This window comes from Erithacus rubecula (assembly GCF_903797595.1).
Source record: "Erithacus rubecula genome assembly, chromosome: 13".
Lineage (NCBI taxonomy): Eukaryota > Metazoa > Chordata > Aves > Passeriformes > Muscicapidae > Erithacus > Erithacus rubecula.
In genome coordinates, this window is record NC_136665.1 from 16,644,567 (window position 1) to 16,660,639 (window position 16,073).

General features: G+C 45.7%; 1 protein-coding gene across 16 annotated transcripts in view; it reads right to left on the reverse strand.

The window, feature by feature from the left end:
* FOXP1 (forkhead box P1) overlaps positions 1-16,073 on the reverse strand; it is a 377,034-nt gene that overhangs the window by 86,027 nt on the left and 274,934 nt on the right. The gene's annotated exons all lie outside the window — the stretch shown is intronic.

Consider the following 16,073-nt stretch of genomic DNA (forward strand, 5'->3'; position numbering starts at 1 on the left):
CCGCCGGCTGGACACCCCCCCGGAGCCCGGAGAGGCCGCGGGGCGGGGGGAAGCGGCACGGGGGGAGCCGAGCCTCCCGCCCGCCCCGCAACTTTGGAGCCTCCCGCGGAAAGTGGCTGTCGCGCTCTCCTGCTGCCCGCCCGGCAGCGCTGCCGCGCAGCCCTCGGGATCTCGGTGTCGGGAAATTGAACTGAGAATAATAAAGAAGCAACCACAAGGTGCCTGTGATGGGAGCTGGACCAAAAACGGGGCAGAGCGCGCGGCCTGCGGAGGGGAGCATCTCCCCTTCTTCCCTCGGCCGCGCTGGGGACCAGCGGCACCGGGATGTCCCAGCGGTACCGGGATGTCCCAGCGGTACCGGAGCATCCCAGCGGTACCGGGATGTCCCAGCGGTACCGGGGCATCCCAGCGGTACCGGGATGTCCCAGCGGTACCGGGATGTCCCAGCGGTACCGGAGCATCCCAGCGGTACCGGGATGTCCCAGCGGTACCGGGGCATCCCAGCGGTACCGGGATGTCCCAGCGGTACTGGGATGTCCCAGCGGTACCGGGGCATCCCAGCGGTACCGGGATGTCCCAGCGGTACCGGGGTGTCCCACTGGTACCCGTGTGTCCCTGCCAGCCCTGCCCGGGGACATCCCCGGCCACACGGAGCTAAGGCAGCCGAGCTCTGTACAGCACCCAAAGCGCTGTGTTTGGCTCTGGGGTACGCCTCACTCAAATACTTCACAAACTCAGCCGGGCGAGCTCCAAGAAATGCTTGTCCGGACTTCAGCACCCAAACTCGACCTCCTGTCCTTGTGCTCCCTCTAACCCAGGGATTGCCACAAACCTGGTGCCCTGTTTTTCCTTCCCCAAAAGTTCCCATCCATAGCATATGCTGAGTTGGATGCCAGAAAGATCATGATTCCAACAACTTCATCTCAGGCAGCAATATGTGGTAAAATCTCTAGCCCCTATTTCAATTACCTTTTTCACATAATTTCTGAAGACAAAATTGATGCAGAGAGTAACTCCTCAGTTACTTTACATGTAAGCACAAGAGCAGACAGAAGCTGTCCTACACCGTTGCCAGCAGAACCTCCCGTTATTCGCAGGAGTCGGGGCTGTCAGACAATAGCCCCATTAGTGATGCTGCTGAAGAACCTCACAAGAAGCAAAGACAAAGGACCCAATTTACTGACAACTTGTGATCTGATGTTAAATGGGATGCGATACAGATTGCTTTCCACCCTAAAGTGTTTTCGTGTCAGATAACAAATTTATTAATGGGATTTTTTTCAGGTCACAAAAATGTGACCCCACCCTCTTATGAATATTTAATAAGGGACTAAGGGCATATTTTGCAAGACCCTAAATCTGCCAGAAGCAGCCTACATGAATCAGAAAGTGCCTGCCTCTTAAAGGGGCACAGACGCCCCGAGCAGGTCAGCACAGCCAGGGCATGGGAACAGCCAGGATTTATCTGTGTTCTATCTGTGCAAAGTCAAGCACACACGCACACACACACAGCCCCCGACACACTGGGAAGTCAGCAATAACATAAACCATAAAGTATGCAGCACCCTAGTAATAATTATCACCTGTGCTTAAGAGAAATCCTTCCTGTCCTGGACTTCAAAGTACTCTCTAGGAACTCGGATTGCTTTGGGAAATATACGGCAGAATACACAGACTTAAACTTTTCAACACTTCTCCTGTGGACCACCTCCTCCTTCCTGCTGTATTTCTAAGAGCATTGCTGTGGCAGCATTCCCAACAGCCCCGATGGCAAGGGAGCAGCATTAGGAAGGCTCTGAGTGTTAACACACCCTGACCAACTCTGTAGCCAAAAGGAGCAGGGGGCTGCATGCCCAGGCAGTCTTTGCAGATCATGAGAGGATGCTCTACAGACCCCAGTTGGGAAAAGTTTTGATCCATCTTGTCTTCCTCAGCAGAAACTTCTCACCCACACAAGTCCTAATCCTATTCCCACATCACCACATCCAGGCACACACAGCTCAACCCAAGGCCAACCCAACTCAACTCCTGCCCTGGTCACTGACTGGTCACATGCCTGTGAGCTCTGCATTACTCTTTTTAATTTAAAAAAGGGGATTCTATGAAGCCTACCACTTTGCTCAAGGCATTTCTCTTCTTTCCAGGGGCAAAGAAGAAGTGTGATGTGTCAATGCAAGTCCAAGGCTAAGAGAGCTACACGTGAAGCAAAAGCACAGTGCTGGCTCTGGCACTGACAATTCTCCCTAGCCTCAGGAAAGTCACTTAGAAATCTTGGTGGTTTTAGTTCTTTTTAATGTCCCTGATGTTGAGGATGAAAGCTGTCTGCAGTGTTTCTGGCCTGGCTTTGCAATGGCCTGAACCATTTCAAGGCAGTCAATGGCCTCAACATTTCTGCCTCCTCATCTGCAAAACGGGGATAATACAACTCGTTTCAGGATCTTCCATAGACCAATATTTGCAAAACACTTTAAAAAATGAAAGGTGCTATCTAAGCACTGAGTGCTGGCCACAGAACCTGCAAGCCGTATTTTTAAAGCATTTTATGCCCTTTCATATAAAAGCTTCATACCTGCAAGCTCAGCCAACATCTGCTCTGGGCTAAAAACTTCAGCCTTGGTAACAGAGATGGTAGCACTTGTTAAGTAAGGTCACCATGAAATATAATGCATTTCTAAGCCAGCAAAATATTTTAAAAGACCAAGAAGAATCATAAACTCCCACTTTAATTCCATTCAATTACAAAGAGCCATCACAGACAGAGACCATCAGACAGGGATGTTCAAAACAGAACACATAAAGTAATGTATTAAAAATAACTGGGAGAGAGTGTGGCAGGCTAGATGGCTATTTGGCACTGTGTGTCCATGGGATCTGATCCATATTAGGTGGTGGTTATCTTTCACCTAGGTGAAAGGAAATAATCACTGGATACTAAGCTCTAAGGTCCAAGAGAGAGGAATAGATCAGGAATTATGACAAGTATAGTGGAATAAATGATTTTGCTATGCCATTTTTTTACATGTACAATTTTTTCACTGACTTTTGCAGGTACCTATCCATGCATAAACCATGGACTTGCCTACAGAAAAGCCTCAGCTGCCTGCAGGGCAGGGGAGGAAAAAAGAAAAGACATCCACAAAGTGCAATCTTCTTACCAGAGTCAACCTGCCCCAAATGAGTCAAGTTTATGTCTAGTCCTAATACGAGGCAATTTCTACTAAAAACAGCAACACATCTGCACTCTGTCCTGGGGATGTTCTCCTGGGCAGGCACAGCCAAGCAGGTCTCACTTTGCTCTCTGGCAGCTGGTAGTGGGCCAAATCCTGTGCCCTGCTTCCCAAACACAACTTTGGGAGTAATTGAGCTGAATTTAGGTGCCAGTGCTGCCGTGGCCCAGAGGAGCCCAGCGGGGCCACGCCAAGCCTGGCACAGGCAAGTGCCAAACCAAGGCTGCTCATAACTCGGACTGCAGCCATGGGCCACTTAAAAAGCAAATGCTGTTTGCAGTTCTGAGGGAAAAAGGCTGTCTGGGACACTATTCCCACTCCTGGATCCCCAGGCCCATTTTTGTGGGGTTAAATCATATTTTCCTGTTTTGAGAATGCTTCATTTTCCCTTGTTGCTGTTTGAAAGACCTACAAAAACAAATGGGGAAAACAACTGACTAAACAGGAAACAGTGAAACTTGCAACCCACAAAGTGCTGAGAAAAAGGACAAAATAAACAGTTTTTTTGGGTCATTTTTAATAATCTCAGCTAATGCCCTCATGGTAAAATATCTTCAGGCAGAAATGTGATTTTTACGCTGATGGTGTCTAACAAAACAGAACGCCAAAGCAATTAACATTTCAGTAATACTTGTGTCTCTGTTACTCTTCTATTTTTTTGATGTGAAACTGTCATTTTTCTTACTGGCCCTGCAAATTCTGCATGAACAAGGCTCTTTAAATCCCCTCAGTATTGCACAATGGTTTAAATTTCACTTCATGGCATGCCTTAAATTACCATTCACATCTTCATTTAATGCATCATTTTATAATGCCAGTGTTACTAGTTAATTTATATATACACAGCAGGATGTGTCAACATTCAGGTGAGTTATGAATATGATTGTACAGGAGTTATGGAAGACATTTCAGCAAAATTATGGTTCCCTCTAAACATAAAAATATTAATAATGAATCAAACATCACAGGTAAACAACAAATTTTATGTAATTGCTCCCCCCCATGCTTCTACATAAATAAATAAATAAAAATGGCATCATTTTTGCTCTGCATTCATATTTGATTGATCTTAATAAATTGCCATCTCCTTTCCTAATAAACTGTAATCTCTTGTTTCCGCCACAAAGTAAAATTTATTAGCACACTCTTCTACCAGCAGGTCTGCATCACTCACAACACAGTGTGCAAATTGTTCCAAGTATGCTTGGGCATTATTCATAATTTATTTTTCTGCCCCAAAGTACACAATATATTGAGAGGTAATCACCACTAACTGTTCTCAGTTACTTTCCTTAATTATGTGATATGACATTTATGTCACGTACAGTAGAGGAAATGCTGCAGTTACCACTAAAACTCCTTTTTTTTTTTTTTTTTTTTGCCATGGGTTGAAACACAGTGCTCACACAGAGAAAACCTTCTTAGGACAGGAAAGACTGGAGGTGGTATCTGGTAGGAGATGGGAACACCTCCACTTGAAAAGAACAAGCCCTGTCTACCAAAATAACCCACTGGGCATGACAACAGCGATGGCTCCGAGAGGAAAAGTAGGTGTTTTGTCGTGATGTTAAAGTTGCCATGGTAAGAAAAAAAACCACAGAATGAAACATCAACAAAACAAATGTCAATCAAACCCATTTTTGCCTGTTAAGTATTAACCAGTGAACTCCTGGCCACCCCAGATGATCTGCCCAGTGCGGCAGTGCAGGCAGGATGGAGGGACCCCAGCTGGGTGTTTTGGGCTGGATCACCCCAGTTTGGGGCTGGTGTGGAATGCAGTGCTGGAAGCACTGCCCTCTCCTGGTAATTTGCCTCTCTCATCAGGAGATTCAATGCTTCACCTCACTCACGAAGGATCCTCTTTAAAAACCCAGGTCTGCTTCCACAACAACCCAACCCACACACACAAATGTGTCACCAGAGATATAAATTAAAATAAAACTGATTAACTATGGATCCCTTTAGGTAATAACACCTATCAGACAATTGTGCTCACAGTCCAGGAGTGCTGATTTCTGTATTCTGCTACTCCTATGAGAACACCCTCTATCACCACTGGGCATTGTCATTTTTCACTCATTCTGCTGGGAACACATATCAGAGTATTTTCAATGCATTTCAATAAAACACCTTCTTAACAGTAATGGGCCACTGTCTCCATTTCAGTGGTCCCCAAGGTTTCATGATACAGTTTATTTAGCTGGCTCATAGTTCCAAGTTTTCTTCCAATATTCAAAAGCTATTTTAAATTTTTTTAAAGAAGGCAGTCAAGGGAAGAGCTTTTTCTCTTCTTTAAAAAGCAAAACAGTTAAGTTGATACATGCTACAAAAACAACTCAAATTATTTCCTAAAGAGGTATTTAGTCAACAGCCCTCGTGGTTAGATAGGAGGGCACAGAAAAGCTGTGACAGTGCTGGTGCTACACAGAGATAGAGTTTGGAAGCAGCACTGGGATCTCTGCTCCTGCTAGAAAAAGCACTGTGACTCCAGACATCAAATGCACATGGAAAAAGAGCTTTTTAGGAAGCAGGGCTTGGTGAGGACATGTCCTCATGACCACCATCCTGTGATGCCACAGTGTGCTCCTCCTCCTCCTCCCTCCTCTGGGTCAGGAGCAGCCCCTCACTCAGCCTGGCAGAATGGGAGGGGAGGAGGAGGTGCTGTTGTTTTGGGAAAACCAGACTGCAGAGCAGGAGGAGCCCCAGGCTCAGCACAGCCATGCCCTGGCCCTTGGCCATGTCAGTCATTCTGATGGTGCACATCTGGCTCCAGAGGGGCAAGACTCAGGCTAAGCAAACAGCTCAGCCCAGGACCCGGCTCTCCCATCCCTTGGGCTCACCCTGCTGCTCTGAGCCCTCTGTGCCTCACTAAGCAGGGCTCACTGTGGGCTCTAGGCTCTTCCTTTGTACTTCACTCGGCCCTTCAAAGCACAATGCCACCATCTATCCCTTTATTCCAAGACACTGGCCGAACTCGGCTCAAGGACAGAGTCCTCCCCTCCTGCCTCCCTTCTCCAGGCAAATGCAGCTCCTGTCTGAGAGCAAGGGTTATGACCCATCAACACTTCCTATCCAAATCCAGCTGCTGCTTATTGCCATCCTTTCCCCTCCCCGACCCTGAGCCACAAGAAAAGAGAGGATGCTGAGAGGCAGCAGGTCTTGGAGCTGGAGAGGATGTGGTGTGGCAGCCAGGACCTGCTCCTTTGCTGCACCCATCACAGCAGAAGATAAACAAGTAAATAAAATTGTTTTTCTGTGGCCCCCTAGAGACAAAAAACTTGGCTTCCTGTAGCAAGAGAAATCCCTCAAATGAGTCTAAAGTCTTTGGGTTGGAAAAGCACAAACTCACTCCAAAGTGTGTAACAGGACAGGAATACTACAAACATTGATCTCTGGAAAGATTCAACAATTCTCTGCCCTCAAATGCAGCTGCTTTTGGGGTGGAGAGTGGCAGCAACTTCACCATACAGAGCCCTAAAGGAATTCAGGACACCTGAGGCACCAAATCCTTCACTCGAATGAAATTGCAGGGTGATTAAGCAGAGAGAATGTAACTATCCAAACTGTAATTTGGCCAGTACAATGGATCTAACACCCTTATTCTTGGGAGGAAAAAAAAAAAAAAAAAGTACTGTATTTGAAGTTCAAAATCTAATTAACTATTTGAGAAAAATAATTCTGTTTTTAAAAGAAAATTCCTAACAATATAAAGAGAATTAGTGCCAAAGTTTTTGAAGAACTGCATAAAATGGTATGAAAAACGTATAATATTGTAATAATAGGAATGACTGGATTTGCTCAAATGTTCCTTATATCTTATAATGCAAGAATAAAATACAGTGCAAATCCTTCTATCTACGTAAGTTCCCTGTACAGAAAAATCTCTCCTTTAATAGGTTTACACCTTTAACATGTATTAGTTTGGAAAAGTCCTAGGGTATAATTACACATCTTGGCTTGGCACATTAATAGCTGTTCCCTTCATTTACTGATTTCTTTTACTGGTCAATTTGCTATTTTACTGCATTGCTCTTACAGCTTGGCTTCCCCCTTGTGCTGGGAAGGGCAGAGGGGCTGATCTGGCCACGGGCTCTGTGTGCTGCCTTGGGGAAGTGGCTTTTGATACCTTGATCCCAGCCATCTGCACACACACTGCTCGTCTGGGATGTGGCATTTGCATCCACATTTGCCAGCAAGCTGCAGGTCACAAACAGAACTAAGCAGAGCTGCCCTCAATTCCAGGAAAATCTGTGCAGAAATACACTCTACAGGCCCAGGAGAGAACAAGCCAAGCAGAGGGCTTGGTGCCACCCTCCAGTGCCCCACAGAGCACCTGCTGCTGCCCAGGCTCCTGACCCTGCATCCCTCCCCACAGTGTTTCCTCCCAAATCCCCTCTGCCACTTTGCATCCTTCAATTCCTTCCTTACTCCAGGCTTTTGCTCTTGTCCCAGGTTTTCTCTCTGCTCCCCTGAAGCTCCATCCTATTGCTCCTTTTCACCTTCTTTCTCCCCACGGTTTGAGAGACCTGGAGAGATGCTCACCTGGGACAGGATGCTCACCTTGCTCCATCACACACCTGGGAAAGGATCATTTTCCCTGTGATGGAGAAGGGACACACCTAATGATCTGTGCCTCCAGTCTCCACAGGTTGCCTTTGCACCTCTCAGCTCCAGACTCACAGCAGAGTTCACATTTGCTAAGCCTCTGTCCAGTTTCTACAGGTTTTTCGACAGTTTAAGGGTTTTCTTGTGTTATAGCACAGCCATTCAGTTAATGGCTTCTCAGCACTGCCATTATAAACCAGAACTTTTCAGGTGTTTATTACTCAGCTTTAAAAATTGGCTCTGTGCTGAAATTTGGCAAACGAAGTGTCAGCCTAGGAGAAAATTTTATTTTTTGCCAATTTTATGCTCTAAAAAAAAATGACCCCATTTTGGCCTCCATAAAAACGTAGCTTTTGCTGCCTCAATGACACTGGTGAAGTAACAAGTCAATATTGTAATAGTGCCAGCAGAACTGAGTGATTTAATGCCTAAAATTGCTTTGAAGGTGAAGAGTGCTATTGAGCTGCTAATTATTAACTATTATTACTGATCCTGCCGCACAACAAAGATGCAAACAGAAAACAAGAGGGAATATGAGATATAACAAGGAAAACAAGGCAGAATTGGAATGAGGGTCCAGCACTGAACATGGAGGAGCTGGAAAACAAGAGTCAGGAGCCTTGGCAGGGTGGGATCCTCCAGCCAACGCAAGAAGAATGAACTGATATGGAAATATTATTTTTCGTTTTCCAGGACAGTATTTCAAACACAAATAAAATACAAATGACACAGTGTAGCTTGCTTCATGCCAAAGCTAGCAACGATGTGGGATCAAAATCAGCTCTAAACCAAGCTGAACTGAGGTCAGGAGGAACCTCATATTGCTCAGCTGAAGCCAAGGGAAACTTTGCCATTTAATCCAACAAGTGGATGACAGAGCCCTGAAGGTGCTGAGAATGGGTGACCTTGCCTCAGCTGCCCAGCAGTCAGACATCCACTTAAAAACAGGCTGGGGGTTTCAAAGATCCCAAAAGACTTACATCCTCAGAGTCTTCAGGATTCTTTCAAACCCTGTGTGCACAGGAATAACAGCATCTGAAACACACACCCCAAAATCTGACCTAGGTTGATCCAACTTGGCTGTATGGAAAGAGAAATAAGTGATCTCCACTCTGAACATCTCCAGCCACTCACTCCACTGTGCCACCTTCTGAGACACACACCTTCCAGAGCAGAAAGGTGACAGAGTGAGTATTTCTTTTCTGAGGAAGAGTGAGGACCAAGAGTTGAGTGGGGCCAGGGCACGCTGCCACTTGGAATGTGCTGTACCAAAGCAGCCATGAAAAGTCACTGGGGCTGCTTTCAAACATAGTAAAAAAGAAAAAAAACCCAACCAATTTATCTTTCTGGAAACTTTCTGCTTGTCTAAGTGGCAGCTATTTAAATACAATTAACAAGCAAATGATTTTAAAATTACAATACATTTAGTAAGGCAGCATCACAAACAATTTGCATCTCATTAAAGTGTTTGAAGCTGCAGAATCAACCTCCCAAAAGGGCTGCACATCAAGTGGGAAACACAGTCACAGCCAACAGCTTCTGCACTGTCCTGTGACACAGGACACAGAGCAGGACAGCAGAGGGGGGGCTCAGTGTCCAACTGAGCCCCTGGCTGGGCCACCCCCGTGGGGAGTTCTGGCCACAGCCCTCGGCACAAGGACGGATGCCACAAGCCACAGCCTTGCTGGAAGTGGGTGTAAAACGAGGAAGGAAGGAAGGAAGAGGGTGTGTGTGAGTGCGTGTGTGCATGTGGGATGGGCACATTTTAATATACATTCATGAACAAAGAGTTTAAAGAGATTTCAAGCTATTTACTCAGCTCTATATATAATTAAAAGTTTATAGATTACACCGCCACAAACCTTCTGAGATTGCTGCCTGGTTTGGATACACATTAATTCCCAGGAGCCTCCTGCAGAACAATCCCATACCAGTGGGTGCAGCAGGAAAAGCCTCAAAGAAGTAACAGCTCTAAATGCTTCCAATTCACTTTCAACTGTGATTTACTGTGGTGATTCCATTTAACCCAGAGGGTTCAGGAGCACTTCCCAGACCACCTCCCCTTGGCTTTCTTTAGAAAGCCAGGATGATGCACCAAGCCCTGCTGGATCCATCCTAGGACACAGGTTTTGCTAAGAACAGTTCCACATGGGTATCTGTGTGTCCCAGGGCTGCTGGTTTTGCTCTCAGTGCAGCTCCTGCCATACAAGACCCTTCTGTTGTAGCCCACCAAGGGGAGTGATCTGGTGGGAAGCTATTGCTGGTGGGTGGGAAGATTTGTACAGGTGATACATGAACTAATTCCTAGATGAATGAGGAACACAGCTAAACAGCCTTAATTTCACTTATCAGGAGAACTGAAGGTGAGGTTGTCCAGGACAGGACGTCCCTGAATCACTCCTCACAAACAGCCTCAAGTGCTGACACTGCCAGCACTGACCTACACTCCAACCACACCTTTAATCCAAAAGCTTGCTCCAAAGTACTGCAAAGGCACAAAGAATACCTTCTCTAGAGTTCACACAAGTTCTGAAACAACCTTATACTTTCTGTGCCTCTTGACTCCACGGCTGTGGAGCTGCACGTGACACTTGTTTAATGCAGCACAGTTATACACAGTGCTGGCAGGGCAGAGAGAAAAGAGTTTACAATCCAATCTGCAGAGGAAATTCGGGTAAGTTGAATTATCCTTTTGGAAGCTGGCCAAGGGCTGGGACTACTCCCAGAAGAAGCGACCGGTTTTGTTCATCCTTTGAAAGGCAGCACCCCTGAGCTGCCCCTGGCTCCTGCTCTCTGCTCCTAAGAGAGCAGGGCCAGCACATCCTCTGTGCTCCTCCTGGCAGGGAGGCTTTCCTGAGGGCCAGCACACCCTCTGTGCTCCTCCTGGCAGGGAGGCTTTCCTGGCACGCAGGGATCTTGTCCTGCTGCTGAGAGACCTGTCAGTGGTGACAAGGGGCTGAGAGCACTGATGTCCTGCAGTGCCTCTGCAAGGGGGGTGGCAACAAGCCTGGGAAACCCAATAAAAAGCTGGAGAAAGGAGCCAATAACAAAAACCACAGGTAAAAAGCCAGTCATCATCAGGTGCATTCTCTGCCCTGGGCACTGCACACCAGAGAAGCTCCAGAGCCCTCTGGGTGGTTGCCAGCTCTCTCCATCCCTGGTGTCGTCACGACCAGCGTGTGTCACCCCAAAACTTCCTGCCCAGAGATGCCACCAACTATTGACAATGGCCTCGTGTGCTTCTTTTTCAGACCTGTGGTTTTGTAGTTTGTCAAAACAGGATACTATTTAAATTTGAAATGTTACGATTTAAACAAAGGTGAAATAGTTACTGCTGTTTTAGCAACCAGACATCAGGCTCTGCTGGAGCACACACATTTTTTTGCTTTTAAAAGACCTCAGTCCGCTTTGCCAGCATGCTCTCCCTGCAAACCTGAATGTGAAGACAAGTGTCTAAGCAAAACAACACTCACTTTCTATGAATTACTGAACATGTGTAATTCATTTATCTGTAATATTGTGCTAAACTCAGCTCCAATTAAACAAACGAAAACACCTGCTTAGCACACATAGATCTTTCCATACCTCAGGGGAAGACACATCAGTGTGCTCTGTAGTACAATCTGGCTCAGAAGCCTACACTAACAATGCAAAGCTGGGATTTTTCTTTTTTTCTTAAATGCACACAGGCAAGGAGATAAAAAAAATACAAGGAGATTTTGGGGATGGAGTATTTGTGTTTGGTATTTCTATCTAAAGCACATGCAGTTCTGTGATATTTAAGTGCTCACTGGGGGCTTCTCATGGGCAGCTGCACCTGAGGGCATGCATCACTCCAGGGAAAGAAGTGGGATAATGAAAACTTTAAAACACACATAACTGGCCCCAGGTATTATGATACTGTAAAACTACCAAAGAGACCTCGTGTTGACAAATTTATTGAGCTGGGGAGAAGATGTTTCCTTTTCTTGCTTTGCTTCTGGACCACAGGCATCCAGAAGCTCCATGGGACATCCCTGCTGTCCCCCCACATTATAGGTCACAGTGACACAGTGAATCTCAGTGACACACAACAGGGTTACCCCAACACAGGGGCTGAGACCACTCCTGGCACCCCAGATATCCCAGCAGCAGAAATGAGACACAGCCTCATCTGTCACACATTTTGGACCAGCAGAGGGGTGTCCTTTGGGGGTGCCTTGGAAAGAGGGGTGCCACGGCTGGTTTGGGAGCCCGGGGTGCTTGGCCAGGTGCAGCACCCTCCATCAGCAGAGCCTGCCAGATCCCCTACACTTAACTCATTTGCTATTCTTCACTCACTGCCTGCAGACAATAGGCTGTCAATCAGATCCCCAGCAGAACAGTCACAATTCTCTCCCTCTCCTGCAGCTCAGCACGGCCCCGTGCGAGCGGCTCCGTCCCAAACTCTGCACACACATTTCTGACTCTGCTGTCACCAACGCTGCCCTGACTCCAGAGGAGGGATAGGAAATTGAATTTCCTCGTGTTTTCAAATAAAAGTACTGCCGTGGCAAAGTACAGAAGCAAAAGAGCAGGCTTCCTACAGGTGTGAGGCAAAAGCAACCAGGAATGGAAAACCTGCCCCAGTAATTACCACAGCATTCTGGGCACAGATGAAGGCTGTTTACTGCCTTTTTTAAAAAACAAAATCAAAGTTACAAACTGAAAGGGCTTTTTAAAATTATTTTTGTTTTGTTTTTCTTCCCTTTTTATTTAGGACAGGGTGGTCCCCTCTGCTCACTCCTGCAGAATTAGCAACAAACCATCACCACAATTTTGCAGCTGGCCTTGTGACCATTGCTGAGTTCTCCCAGAAGAAACTGGTTTGTTTTTCCTCTGGGTAGACACAGCTGAGTGAAGGACTCAAAATGAGCACACTTTCCAAGTAAAAAATAACAGTGATGCAAGTCATAACCATACCTTCCCTTGTAGTGGCAGTTGCTGACAACGTGGTTTAAAAATATCTGAACTATGTCCTGCATGATGTTAATGCTCCTATTCCAGAGAGAAATCCCCAATACCTTCGGGGCACTTTCCAAACACTGAAGCCTGAGAAACTGTCCAGGATGGGCCCATTCCTAACAGCACTGAAATCCTTGCCATTGCTAAATTAGGAGAAAATCTGTACAGTCATCATTCACTGCACTGTGACTTCACTGATTTTCTGCTCCACTGTCTGCTCAAGGGTCAGTGTGGTTAGCAACGAGGAGATATTCCCTCTCCTATTAATTGATCTGGACACATCTTTGATGGCTGTCAAACTGAAAGGTAACTAGTGCCATTATGGCTTTTTTTTTTTCCTTCTACTTTTTTAACTCTTGCACAGGAAATTTCTACAACCTTTTCTGATGAAAAATAACCTGTCTGATATTTCCCCTCTCTTTTAAAATGTTTATCCTGCTCCGAATCTGCAAAGTGCGATATCATCAAGGAAGGTCAGGCTTCACAGGAGCTAATGGCTCTGCTGTGTGCTCCCTCCACTTTGAAAAGAAGAACAATAGTCCCTCAAGTGCTGCTGCCGGTGGCACAGCAGCAATTCACCGCGGAGGGTGAGAAATCTGAAATTAAAATAAACTGCTTAAAACCTGCAGATAGAGAGGGGGAATGCAGGAGACAGAATAAAACGGGACAATCTCTGAACCCAATCAACAAAGCGCTCATTGTTCCAGTTTAAGGCAAGTAACACAGCAATAAATATTGAGCCAAGGAAGTTAACCTGTATCCACTGCCTTTGAATAAACACCAAAGCTGAAAGTAAAATCAATGCCAGGCCTTTGGCTCTTGCCAGCTCCTGCTTTACTCCTTCTTGCTTGGCTTTGTTTTTACTTCTGGGGATTTTCTTTGCCTTTTCTCCTGTTATTCATACCTTCCTGTAGGAACTCCTTATCACACAGGAAAAGGACAAACCGGAGGAACTGCCAGTGTACAAATAAACTCAGTTGTGTTCTGTAAATCTACCTGGGTGCAGGTAACTGGGAAGGAGAGGGCTGGGCAATTCACTCTCCTGTGAAGCCAGGGGAGTCCCCATCTCCTTCCCACCCCCTTGTCCCCATGGGTGACCTGATGCAGTCCTGCAGATTCTCAAACCATCAAATCCAGCTTGGTGTTTGCTCTGCAGGGTAGCACAGCCAGCACAAGCCATCTCTGCAAGACACTGGCACGTTCATCTCTCTTACAGAAGTCTGAGCATTCAGCTCTTGATCAGAGAACAAATTTTTCCTCAAGTGGTTTATCCACTCCCATGCCAACACCTCAGCTAGTAATACAGGTTTTCACAGCAAGTATTAATTCTGACTTCACTTTTAAATCACATTTTCTTCATTTGAGCATATTATATTCCACAGAACAGGCGTGAGCATCATGCAAAAGGCATTCTGGTCCATGGTTGTGAATACAGCTGTGTAGGCAGAGGAATATTTGTTTTCCAAGTAATTTGTGCACATTCACAAAATTACAGCTGTCTGCAGTTCTCCCGAAATATCTGTCCTGATGTTTACAAGCCATAAAATATAATCTGCCTTTTCTAGAGTTCTAAGTGGTAAAATTGGGAATTTACATATGTACATTATTATTTTTCTTACAGATTGGCTACTCCCCATTATATACTGCCTGTTAAGCCCAGATAACATCAGTATTAACTTGAGGAACCACTGCCCTTAGACCACAGTGGACAAACCTTTGTGAGAGCCAGAAGGGCCTCTCTAATACACTTCATGGATCATTCAGCATGTTGCATTTCATTCTTATCTCACAGGAACCATCCCCTGAGGACCACATGAAATGAAGGTCTGGGTTACAAACCAGCTTAGGGTGACACACCTTGACCCAAAAAGAGCTCATGTTGGCATGGACAGGGAAGGTTCATCAGCTTAACATGTTTCACTGACAACAGTGACCAACCATCAACCACCTTCATGCATCTGTTCTTGTAAGCAAAATCAACAGGATTAAGATGATTAAATTTGCACTGTAGCTATGAACTGCTGGGTTAGGTTGGTGCTCAGCATCTCCCACCAGATTTGCTTCAGATTAAGTGTCAACTAAAGGAATTACATTCATTTTGGGGTTTGGTGGGGTTTTTTTCCCCTAATGAAAAATGGGAAATGTTTCAAAAGTCCAGGAGGCAAACAACAAGTAACTCTTTTGCTCAGAGTTTTGATCAGCAACAAAATGCACAAAACCAAAAAATAATCACCAGAGAATCACAGCATGGTTTGGGTTGCAAGGGAACTTCTGGCCCATCCAGTTACAAGCCCCCTTCCATTACATCAGGTTGCTCCAAACCCCATCTAACCTGGCCTTGGACACTTCCAGGGACTCCTGCTACAACAGTGACTTTGGTGTAAAACTGATTGGAAAGAGAAATCAGAGGTAGGAAGTTGTATCCATCTCAGTGGGATCCCTCAGCTCCAGCATATTCCCTGCATGGCTGTCACTTAAACCCAAGATAAACCTGGCCCAAGCTGTTTAACTCAGTGCTGCAACCCACCCAAGAGGTCCACATGGGTGCACTGATGTGTTATAAAAGGCCCAGCACTGAGATAAACCATAGGTTAATAACTTAAATCTGTAAATGCTTAAAAAATGTCAGACTGACAGAACTGAGCTCTGATAATTTGTACTGCTTTTAACACCCTCAGTCCGTGTGCTCCACTGCATTACGTGCTCCATGCAGGCTGGCACATGGCATGAGCAGCTGCAACATGGCTCTCACAAAATGACACCATGGAAAAAACTTTCTGAGGGGCCAATGCTGCCAAACTACAGCACCAGTAACCTTGGTGACATTGGTGACCTCACCAGCTCCAGTGCAGGTATCTCTGATTCCTGGCTCCCCTCTCCAGCACCCATCACTACCTGAGCTCCTCCTGTCATCTTCCTACCCCACTCCAAAGCAATTTCAAAACTTTTTCAGCTAGACATGCTAAACCCAGGATGTAGATTTTCCAATTAGTCTCTGTTTAAACATCTGTTGGTAGACTGCATTTAACATTAGTTATTTGAGAAAAGAGCAATTTGATTAGGCTGTCTGAAACGGAGCCAAAGTCTGCAAAATAATAGCTCAATTAAATTTTGTTTTGCTTTCATTTGTCTTATACTTTCCTGAGTGTGATACAGTTGCATATAATCAAGTAAACTAATTCCTTTCAAAATGAGATATTTCAGTGCTTTTTCCATCTCCTCTTAAAGTTTATTTAATAATCTATTCCATCTTCTCCA